Source organism: Polistes dominula, unplaced genomic scaffold, assembly GCF_049000335.1.
Source record: "Polistes dominula isolate Pdom_NZ unplaced genomic scaffold, Pdom_raw_medaka contig_23, whole genome shotgun sequence".
In the NCBI taxonomy this organism is placed as follows: Eukaryota; Metazoa; Arthropoda; class Insecta; order Hymenoptera; family Vespidae; genus Polistes; species Polistes dominula.
The window spans coordinates 4,095,357-4,106,401 of record NW_028300963.1 but is presented as its reverse complement, the minus strand read 5'-3'; the positions used below and the strand labels follow the sequence as shown (position 1 = coordinate 4,106,401).

Below are 11,045 nucleotides of genomic sequence, written 5' to 3'. Positions count from 1 at the left end.
CCTTTTATCTTTCATTCTCTCACTCACTCACTCATTCTTTCTCTCTCTCTCTCTTTCTATGTCTGTTTCTCTCTGACCGTATAGATCCTAATCGTCTCGTTCTGGTTTTACAGGCGCGTAATTTACGATCGCATTGTCCTACGCCTTTTATGACCATAATTTCCACGGCTTTATGATCGCTCGTACGTCTATCGTGCGATAATAAAGTCCACGCGCGAATTACTACGATTGAACTCTCTATAATTATGTGCTTTTCCTCGTTGGTAATACTGATGATGATAATAAAGAATGAAAGAAAAGGCAAAAAAAAAATAAATAAAAAAAATAAAAAAAAAAACAAAAAGAAAAAGAAAATAAGCAAGTAGTAGTAGTAACAACACAACAATAACAATAAAAACAACAACAATAACTCAACGAAAGGAAAATACAAGTAACGAGGTGTGCATGCATACACGCGCACGCATGCATGCATGCATGCATGCAATGCAATGCATTTCATACTCGTGACATGGAAAACTTTCCCATCTAAAATAACACAAACGTATTTTCTTTCTTCATAAATATAAGTAAGAACATATATATGTGTGTGTATGTGTGTGTATGTGTTGATGCTGCTGTACCGTGATTTGTATGCTCTTCATTCGTTCATTTTATAAAAGAATAATACAAGGAGGAACATGGGGGGAAGAAAGGGGGAAGAAAGATGATATGCCAAGGAATGCTACTTACTCTTACTATACTTACTGATGACTGTTAAAAGAAGACACGATATATATATATATAGGTGCCAGGAGAAAAGGACTCGCGATTGGTTGAGTATCCTTTTGCATACGTCCGGTTAGTCATATCGCTCAGGTGGCATTGAATCTGCTGAATCGCTAATGAGACTACGAATCGACAAGCCCCGTCGAAGAAAAAAGTCAACGGAGCGTAGCCAACCAGCCAGGCCGGTTTTCTTGAAGCTTCGTTGCTCCTTCGTTACTCCAGAGTTTTGCTTGTTCGCCGTTTTCTATCTCACTCACTCACTCATTCATTCATTCTTTTCTTTCTCTTATTCTTCGTCGTATCCTTTTAAGAAACAGAAAGAGAAAAAGAGAGAGAGAGAAAACGCACTTTCTACGAGATGTTAGATCTGAATTTCAAAATAATTCGAGAAGCCGTGAAGCTTCAAAAGTTAGAGCATAGAAGAAATCTAATGTAAAACGAACGATATATATATAGAACAACACCATAAATTTACACTTTATATTCGATACTCTTATTCCATCTAAAAAAAAAAACAAAATGTCGAGAAGATTTGCTCAATGAATTCTAAACGTTCGATATTTAGGATACTTAGATTATGTTTCTACATCCAACCCTTTTTTCTTTTTTTCTATTTTCTTGTTGTTTTTATTTTTATTTTTCTTTGAATTAAACGTTCGCCACTTTCACCAGGGCTGTGGTACCTACCAACCAATGTTACATTTATGACGTTGGTAAAAGGTATATAAGGTAGAGGTAGCGGTGTACGATAGAATCGATTCCTTCGATAACATCTCAACGGAGTAATAGCACCGCTACCTTAATTTTATATCAAAGGTAGCATATCGGTTAACGTACATATGATACCACAAGACCCTTTACTTCTTTTCTTGTTTTTTTTATTTTTTTTATTTTTATTTTTATTTCCCTTTTCGTGTTACACCGATCGGGTTGAATTTGCAACAACTGACAGGATGCTCGATCAAGACGATTAAACTCTCTTTCCTGTTTCAGAAGGACACTTTTAGGTGCATATAGTAGATAACTGCAACAACGTTCTTCGAATTAAAAAAAAAAAAAAAAAAAAAAAAAAACGCGTTCGCTATCTTTTTCTTACTGACCCAACTTTTCAAAATAACAGCTGCCGGAATTGGTACTTCGATCGGATAAGCTAGTTAATTTCGACCAACCCTCTCTTAGATCATTCTTTTTCCTTTTTTTTTCTTTTTTGTTTCTTGTTATTTTGCAATAAAAACTTCGTCAAAAGGTATCGCGAATTTATAATAACGTTTATATTTTAACGTTTATGTTAAATAATAAAAACCTGGACTCTTATGTGATTTAAAAAAAAAGAAAAAAAGAAAACTTGAAATTCGATATCGTAACTTTAATGAATGATTACGGAAGTACGAGTAATAAATATCTATCGATCGATCGATGGATCGATCGATTGATCAATCATTCCTTCTACATTACTACTTGATTTTAATTACTAATGCGACAGAATTAAATCGCGCGTTCTTACACGCGATCGATCAAAGTATTCATTCACGATATCGTTAATGCAAGTTATCGTATCATATTATACGAGTTTTAATGATTGACATTTTTATATGCCCAGCATACAATGTTCAACTGTATTGATATAACCTAGCATATCTTAGTTGTTGTTGATTTTCCATGAAAAATATATAAAAAAACAAGTCAAATATGTTATACTTGTATTTTACGCCTACTTTATCGAACGACATTCGATTTGATTTATAAAACTCTTCTACATAATTTCTATTCGACTGATTTAAATACGTTTCTAAATGATCCTATTAATAATAATTATAATAATCATATATATAGTCATCGTTATACAAGAAAAAAATATAATCACTTATCTTCCTAGAATATTAAAAAAAACAAATTAAAAAAAAGGGTCAATGAGAGACAGAAGAAGAACTTGGTGGGTACAGAAATCGCGGCCATGATCTTTACTGCGAGCCTGCAACGAATCAAAGTTAAAACCTCCAAGTAGCAACCCCGTCAACAGTGGGTAGATGCTGTCTGCAGGCACGGAGATGCGATCAATATTATACGCTTCTCTCTCTCTCACCCCTACCAAAGAGTACTCTCCCTTCTCCACCTCCTCCTCCACCTCCTCCTCCTCCTCATCCAACCTCCATCCAGCTCCACTTCCCTCCTCTTGGTACTCCCTCGTACTTCAGCTTCGTGCTTTCTCTCTCTCTCTCTCTCTCTCTCTCTCTCTCTCTCTCACACACACACACACTCGATTCGTGATTCTGTCTCTTCCTACGTTCGCGGATTCTCCTCTTGCCTCATTCTCCCTCTCTCCTTGTCTTCTCCCACCATATACTCACTTCTTTCTCTTTCTCTATCTCCACCTTCTCGTTTTATCTCTTTCCCATTTCCTTTCCTCTCTCTCTCTCTCACTCTCTCTTTCTCTTTCTATCTAACCGTTCGCGTTCATCCACCCTTCGTCTCGCCCGTACTAAACCTCCCACCCACCAATTCTCTCTCTCTCTCTTACTCCGCACATCCGAGCCACCTGTGACGTCACTATCGTAGGACGCCATCTTGCCATCAGACAACCGAGTCCCTCCGTTATCGTTCGTTCTCTCTGTACACCCGCACCCCCGAGTACCCGACTGGCTTACTGGCTGGCTGGCTCGCTTGTTGGCTGACTGGCTGGCTGCCTGGCTGGCTGGCTTTTCCAACCCCTCCCTATCCTCCCCTCCTCCCCCTAACATCCCCTAGAATCCTGACTAGGATCCCGTCACGAGGATATTCTCCAATTCTCTACTCCTCTCTTTCTTTCTTTCTTTCTTTATTTTACCCCATTCTCAGCTTCACTTTGTGTCTTTCTACTTGATCCTCCATACAATTTCCTCGTTCACGGGACACGCAAATTAACGAAATTTCTATCTACTTCCTTCTATACTGTACGACGATGATGATTACTTACACACTTTCAAGATTTCCCTTTTCAATATAAAAGAAACAACTAAACCCATCTTCTCTATTCGAAGGGAATTGATTAAGAATTGGACCAGAATAAATAGGATCAATTATCGTACTCTCTATTCGTTCAAGATTGAAGCATGAAACGTTCGTTTTGGAGAGGATCCGTTTCCTCAAACTAAGCTCTCTCTCTCTCTTCTCTTTCTATGAGCTTAGAGAAGCGCACGCCTAAGAAACAATAGGGGAGGAACGTCCAGTTCGGTATTATTGGTCGACGTTTGTTAAAAGGAAAGTGCACGAGTGTGGTAAAATTGAAAGCATCTCACTTGATCGACGCGCGTTGGTGGTCCCCTCCGACCATTCCTCCTCTCATCTTTCTCTTTCACTCGTTCATCATTCATCGTCGTTGCTCGGTAACTCTCAACGATGGTTGGTAGGTAGGTAGGTAGGTAGGTAGGTAGGTAGCCTCTGTGTAAGTTGAAACAATAAGGCTTAACTACTATTACTATTATTACTACTACCACCATAACGACAACGACAACGACACGACGACACACTCGAGTCATCCCTGAAGTGTGCTTTGTGAGGGCACGCGCCCCTGTCATTGCAGTAGCAACGCGAAACTCTGCGGTAGGTTCCTCAAGAATGGGAACTTTCTATGTACATTGATGTGAATTTCTAAATGTATAAGTGTGTTTGTGTGTGTGTGTGCCACGCTTCTAAGAGTAGAACTATACCAACTACTAAGAGGGGAAAGAGAAAGAGACGCGCCTGTGCGAACGTATGTCCCTATTGTGCTTGATCGTGCCAGAATGCTCGTTACGCTTACACCAGCAGACCTTCCCGAGTTTTCCTTTTAATTCTCTAACTACCAATGTTACTCTAACTCTTGGATATACTACTTACTTACTTACTTACTTACTTACTTACTTACTTCTAACCTAAGAAACTTATTCTTTCATAACTGTTTTAACTTTCAACGTTTCCTGTATGATAATAATCTTAGAAAATTATCGCATCTTTGCAAATGTGGTTTCTTTTTCACATTATATATTTAACATCGGTTACATTTATCTCAAAGATTTATCATTAATATGATTATCGTAAGAATAATTTTAAATTGATGAAAATCGAGACGGACGTTTCGAAAGTGTACAACACTTTAAATAATAAAAAGAGGAAGTTGCGTGGGTTCGTTCGTTCATTCGTTCGTTCGTTCGTACGGTGGTAGGTCGCGGCTTTTAGAACAATCGGCCGGATAAGTTTCGCAACTGATTCGAAGCATATGCGAGATACTCGAAAGCTAAGTGCTATTACTAAGCTCAGCCTGGGCATCTGTAGAGTGGTAGCGCGTGCCCGACAATGCGCACTTGTGCGCCCAAGCACTACTCCATAGAGTGCTTCTCTCTCTCTTCAGTTTATATTATCGTTACCGCACTTAGATTACATATAGAACGGCGCCTACAAGCATTCTAGCTTCTCTTTTTTCAGGACCACACATAGTACACGGTACATTAGTTGCGTTAACTAGCAAACAACATGCAACGAGCTAGCTAGTTTGCTATAAAACGGATACACGTTTTTCTATTTACGTTATTACTTGATATTAAAAGCAAGAAAAAGAACGAAGGAAGATATTTATTTGATAATCAAAGAAAAATAGAGAAATTAACAATAACAGAATGAAGGTATAAGAAAGAAGAATAAACAGAATCAACGTTGAAAGGTACGATTTTGGCAATTAGCTACTCTAACGATGATGGTAGAGATCGGAAGCAGAGAAAAGGCCGTTTCGGATTCATCGCTCGACGAGTATCACTCCGGTCTATCTTCTCCGGGTCATAAATCTCAGACGATACTGCGCGGTTTGCGCAGATTCGAGCCGTCGCACCTCTCCCTTCTAACCCCCTTTCAACCTCCTACTATAACTAGCAGCAGCAGTAGTAGTAACAGTAGCAGTAGCAGTAGCAGTAACAGCAGCACCACCAGTTCACCCCTTTCCCGACCCCCCGGCCCTCTTCCATGCGTCCGTTAGTGAGTCGAGATTATGCTGCGGCGTGTGTCACAACGCTTGAGGAATTTATGCTTAGGCCGATATCTGGCTGCTCGCGCTTTGCATACTCTCTCTTACTCTCTCTCTCTCTCTCTCTCTCACACACTCTCGCAACGTTAAGATCGCGTACAGAGATTGGAGACAAAATTTATAATGCACCCCCAAGGCGAATAATTGTTGATCGAGTACCCAAACGTAACCTACGCAAATTGGAGAAACTATAGTACAACTTGTTGTTCTTGTTGTTGTTCTTCTTCTTCTCGTTTTAACTCAAACCACTTATTACGTTAGTTAACATTCAACAAACAGTAATAGCAACAACAAGATGACATCGGTTCGAATTGATTCCATTTCAAAAGTTACAGTTACATTCTGTTGCTACCAGTGCATTCGTTCGTTCGTTCGTTCGTTCGTTCGAGCACGTTAATCGTATAACAGAATTCCGGTCTCGATGAATAGATATATTATATAAAATGTCCATGTACATATATATATATATGTATATAACAGAGTAGACTCTTTATAACCGAGGCCTTCTCACGCTCTGGCGCACCAAAATGGCGGGCATAAAAAATGGAAAAGAGAAAAAAGGTGGGTAGACGGAAAAAAAGAGAAAAAAAACAAAAAAGAGAGAAAGAAAAAAGAAGGATGAAAATGGTGCTTGAGAGAATATTGTCACCGGTCACGAGACCGCTCGCTCGCTCGTTCGGTCCCGTATGCGTGCGCGAGGGCGTTCACGATCCTCGTTCTAAAGGTGAACCAATAGGAGAACGAGAAACACGTTGCGTGACACGGGACGGACTTTTCGCTCTCCGGAGCACGCTCCACCCGTGTCATGGAACCTGTAGAAAGAAAACCTACCAACACTGTCGTTCTCCTTTCTTCCTTCCTTTCTTCCTTCAAACAAATGCCCAATAAGAACTGAACAAAAATACAAAATAAAATCAAAAATAAAAAGTAACGTATTACAAACCTCTAGCGTATTATTATTAACCTTTTCGATACGGGCTTATTTCTACTGTACGGGCTGCCAATACGTGCAGCATCGAAACTGCACTTTATTTTTGAGTAATTTAGTTACAGTTAATGGTTTTTAATTGAAAGAAACAAAACATTAAAATAACATTTCCATAATGGAATATTTGGTATGCTATAACTGCATATATTCGTCGTATGTAAAATACGCGGCATTTTATGGAGCATACTATTACATTTATGGGCTACTATAGTGGCCCGTAGTACCTCAGTGGTATCTTATAAGGGGCCATTATAATGGCCCATAGTAGCGAAAGGGTTAAATTAGGATTCACTTATGTGAATATATTTGAAAGAAAATATGTCTATCTCTAATATCGAAGTTAGATTGCATAAACTTTAAGCAATATAATCAAATTAAACTGAATATGGGAAATAAGGATCGAAGTTTTACTCACTGAAATGAATTCAACGATCTTTAGAGCATAACATATAAGAGAAAGAGAAAGATGACTGTGAGATGTTTAAAAGAAAGCAAGCAGCACATCGTGGAGTCAGCAAACGATACGATAGATCACTACACGGTCGAGGGAACTAAGCAGGGTGATCCAAATAAATATCTCAACGTAGCTCATGAATCACTGATAGGATCACGCCACGAGCACTTTTTCCTCCGTTCTCCTTCTCCCTCCCTTACCAACGAGGAGAGTTGCAGGCTGACTCTCGGGGTCTCATTTGGAAGACTGGGAGTCCCTCGTAGTTGATAGGTGTCGCATGATTGAAAGGTTCGCTCCGTGAGCAGATCGTCTATCGAACGATGATTCCATTTCGGATTCTTTTGCAGGGAATGCTGAAGAAGAGTGTGTGTAGAGAAAATGAGACGGAGAAAGAAGAGATGAGATGAAAAGAAATGAAAACAAAAAAAAAAGAAAAAAGAAAGAATGAGAAAAGGATAGAGGTAGCATTCAACCCTGCTTTCTTAAACAGAGAGCAAGATCTTCGAAGAAGATACAAGGCCAAGAACCGATCTCACGAAGGCCAGGTATGTCTCTTCCACTCTTCTATTCTTATTCTTCTTCTACTACTAAGACTACTACTACTATTACTTCTACTCTTTTCTTCTTTGTCTTTTCTGTCGTTTAGACAGCAGAGATAACGATATTGAGAGATATTGACTAAGGACTCTGAACTTTCCAAACTGGAATACTATTAAAACCTTTAAGATGATTTCTGTTATACGTTTAGAAATATCCCATCTAACACACAAGGTATCTCGTCTTAGTTAACGATCTATCAAAAAAAAAAAAAAAAAAAAAAAACAAATCTTTATTCGAATCACAGAAGATAATGTTCAAATGTCACAAGTTTTTAACAAACAGTAACACTTAACTAATCCGAGTTATTGCTCGTCAAATGAAATCTTTTTTACAGATTAACGACTAGTAAATTAATCAAAATTATGTTCTCATTAAAAATATAATTAATGACGAATCATTTATAAATACAATTTATATGTATGCATGCATAAATGAAGAAATAAATAATTCGTAATATAATAATAAAACTTTCTAACAAAGTTTTCTCTTTTTCTAACCATGACGAAGGGGGCCATCATGCGTGTCGTGCAGATGAATAATTAATAGCAACCGAGATGAAGAGGAAGAGAGTAGTATAGGATGACGAGGAGAACAAGGACGAGGACGAGAACGTGGACGAGAAGGGAAAGGGAAGTAGGTAGTATAGAGAAGGACGGTGCAACTACGACAGCATCCTTCATGAATGCAGATCTTCGCTCGAGTTAACCCAAAGCCTGTTCGAGCATCGCTATCAGAAACTAATCCGACCATTAGGGTGACTTCGCTTCTAGCAGAGATGACGTTGTCGGCACGGCTTACCTTTTCAGGAGGGTGGGCGTTCTATATATATATATTCCCTTCCCCCTATGTCATAAAGCGTCGATACATCAAGCTTTGCATTCCTGATATGGGAACTCTCGTGCTTTAGCAGTCGAGAAAGCAAAGTCCTTCCTCCTCCTAGTATTACGCGAGAAAAGGGCCCAACCTGCAGGTCTGTCCGTCGTCTATGGGAAACTGACGAAGTTTGTTCTAAGGATCAATGATGATCGTTTACGAAGATTAACGACGACTCCCATCATTGTAAACTATACTTTCTAATCGAGTTTTAATAACTTATTTAACAAAATCAAATCTCTAAACGTTAGTATAGAAATATAACGTATATTTTTGTAACAATTGTCCTAATGAAAAAAAGAATAAGCTCAAATTTTATTAAAATACCTAAACGATTGATTTGTGAATAAAATGTATTGCGATTTTTGCGTATAAAAACAAACACTTCTCGCGACTAAGTATATATATTACATTAAAGAAACAAACTATAAAAATGATCCTAAGCAAATACTCAAAAAGATTCGTGTATTATTCCGTGTTGACGTCGGTGACTTAGCAACAATTCAGCCTCGAGCATTTGGATTCGAGTTTAGCTACTCGTACGAAGAGAGAGAAAAAAAAATAAAGAAAAAAAAATAAAGGGAAGTGAAGAAGAAAAGGGATTGGCGAAGAGATGAACAAGGAAAGAGAGAGAGAGAGAGAGGGAGGGAGTGAGGGGTTGTAAAGAGGAAAGAGAGAAAAAGAAGTAACGGCCTACGACTTTTATGTTTGGCAGTGTGTCGGAGGGTGCGACTGGCACGTGCCGATCTCTATGGGATCATTTGGGGAACGGGCGCCAAAATCAAAACTACCCCTACGTTGTTGATCGACGCGTTTGCATGGGTCCTGTTCTGTTCTCTTCTCTTCTCTTTTTTTTCTTTTCTTTTCTTTTCTTTCTCATTCTCATTCTGAACACTTCAGAATTAAGTCCTAGGCTTTGTCAGGCCTAGTTACTGTATATACATTACACTCAAAACGATTTGCGCGTGATTGATCTCATTCGTTTGTTCATTCATGTATCAGGTTATCATTTTTTTTTTCTATCATCTTGCAGAACGTACAAGTAGACGAGTATATATATATATATGGGATGTTCTCCGGCTACGAATTGCTGTGGCTTTGTTATAAAATGTTGATTTAATATAATTCTAAACTATTTAGTACACCATAACAACACACAAAATAATATCACAATTAAAATGGAATACATAAAATAATAATACACACAAAAAAAAAGAAAAACTAAGTTTATGTCGTATGTATAATAAATTAAAATAACTGAATTAAAATACGACACTATCTATTGAAAACTTACAGTATCTAAAAACCTAGATAAACCTCTAAATAATAAATCTTTAAATTAGCGATAAAAAACGATCCTACAACTTAAGTTGATAAAAGTCACACAAAATAAAAAACATTTCATGAAAATCGTCTCAGTAGTTTCGAAGTTAATTGGAAAGCAACAGTGTGACACTAAATTTATACATATATATACTTCAAACTAATTTCCATGAGAATGTTAGTGTTCTTTGAATTGCATATGGAGTTAAGAAACGGATGAGTCAGGTGTGAGCAGGAAGAAGAAGAAGAAGAAGAAGAGGAAGAAGAATAAGAAGAATAAGATAGTTCATAGGTGTGTAACATTTAACAATGCGCTTCCAACCAAGCGGGTGTACCTTCCAACAGTGCGTTCACCTAACACCTCGGCCACTAGCTAGAGCTACGATTTATGTAGCAAGGAATCCGCCTACCTTCTAGTATCTTCATCTTAGCCCGCAGGACGTGCTCGACGAAGTCAGCCGATGCTACGAGAACAAGGGAGAAAGACTATCAGACCTTCTTTTTCTATCTTTTAACTTCTTCTTCTTCTTCTTCTACCTTCTTCCATTCTCATGTACAGAAGAACAACACATGAGCACTAACGTGCACCTCCCACACGCACACCCAAGCAGTCCTTCCTTGTTTTACTCGGCTAACCTCTAATTAATAAACGCACCGACCGAAGCTTTTACCTCCGGCGACACGTGTATCTGGTAAGTGTTACTCTACTCTCTCTCTCTCTCTTTTTTCATTCTCCTTCTCTTTCCAATTTGCAAAGAAAATTGTTGCAAACAAAAATTGTTCGACAATATTACTCACAAACTTATTCACCCTGTACAAATCGGTTTATTATAAATATATAAATTATCCAATCTAATGATTCTTTAAGTAGACGTACACGTTCCATCATAATTTTTAACAAATTCTGCAAAAATAAAATAAAATAAAATAAAATAAAATAAAGTGGATAAAGATACTACCTACCTATTCGATTTCATGAGTTATAAATCAAGTGGCAAAGCATCCCTAAC

At 38.1% G+C, this 11,045-nt stretch overlaps 1 long non-coding RNA gene across 3 annotated transcripts; it reads left to right on the top strand.

Annotated features, from left to right (window-relative positions):
- Positions 1-4,007: 4,007 nt before the first annotated feature.
- On the top strand, positions 4,008-9,038 carry LOC149032533 (uncharacterized). 3 transcript variants are annotated; one of them, XR_016176577.1, is made up of 3 exons: positions 4,008-4,344; positions 7,587-7,784; positions 8,347-9,038. It is a non-coding gene; the product is annotated as an uncharacterized LOC149032533 (long non-coding RNA). The 3 variants fall into 3 exon arrangements; XR_016176578.1 differs by having other exon boundaries at positions 4,008-4,495; XR_016176579.1 differs by lacking the exon at positions 4,008-4,344 and adding an exon at positions 7,138-7,527.
- The last annotated feature ends 2,007 nt before the right edge of the window (positions 9,039-11,045 follow it).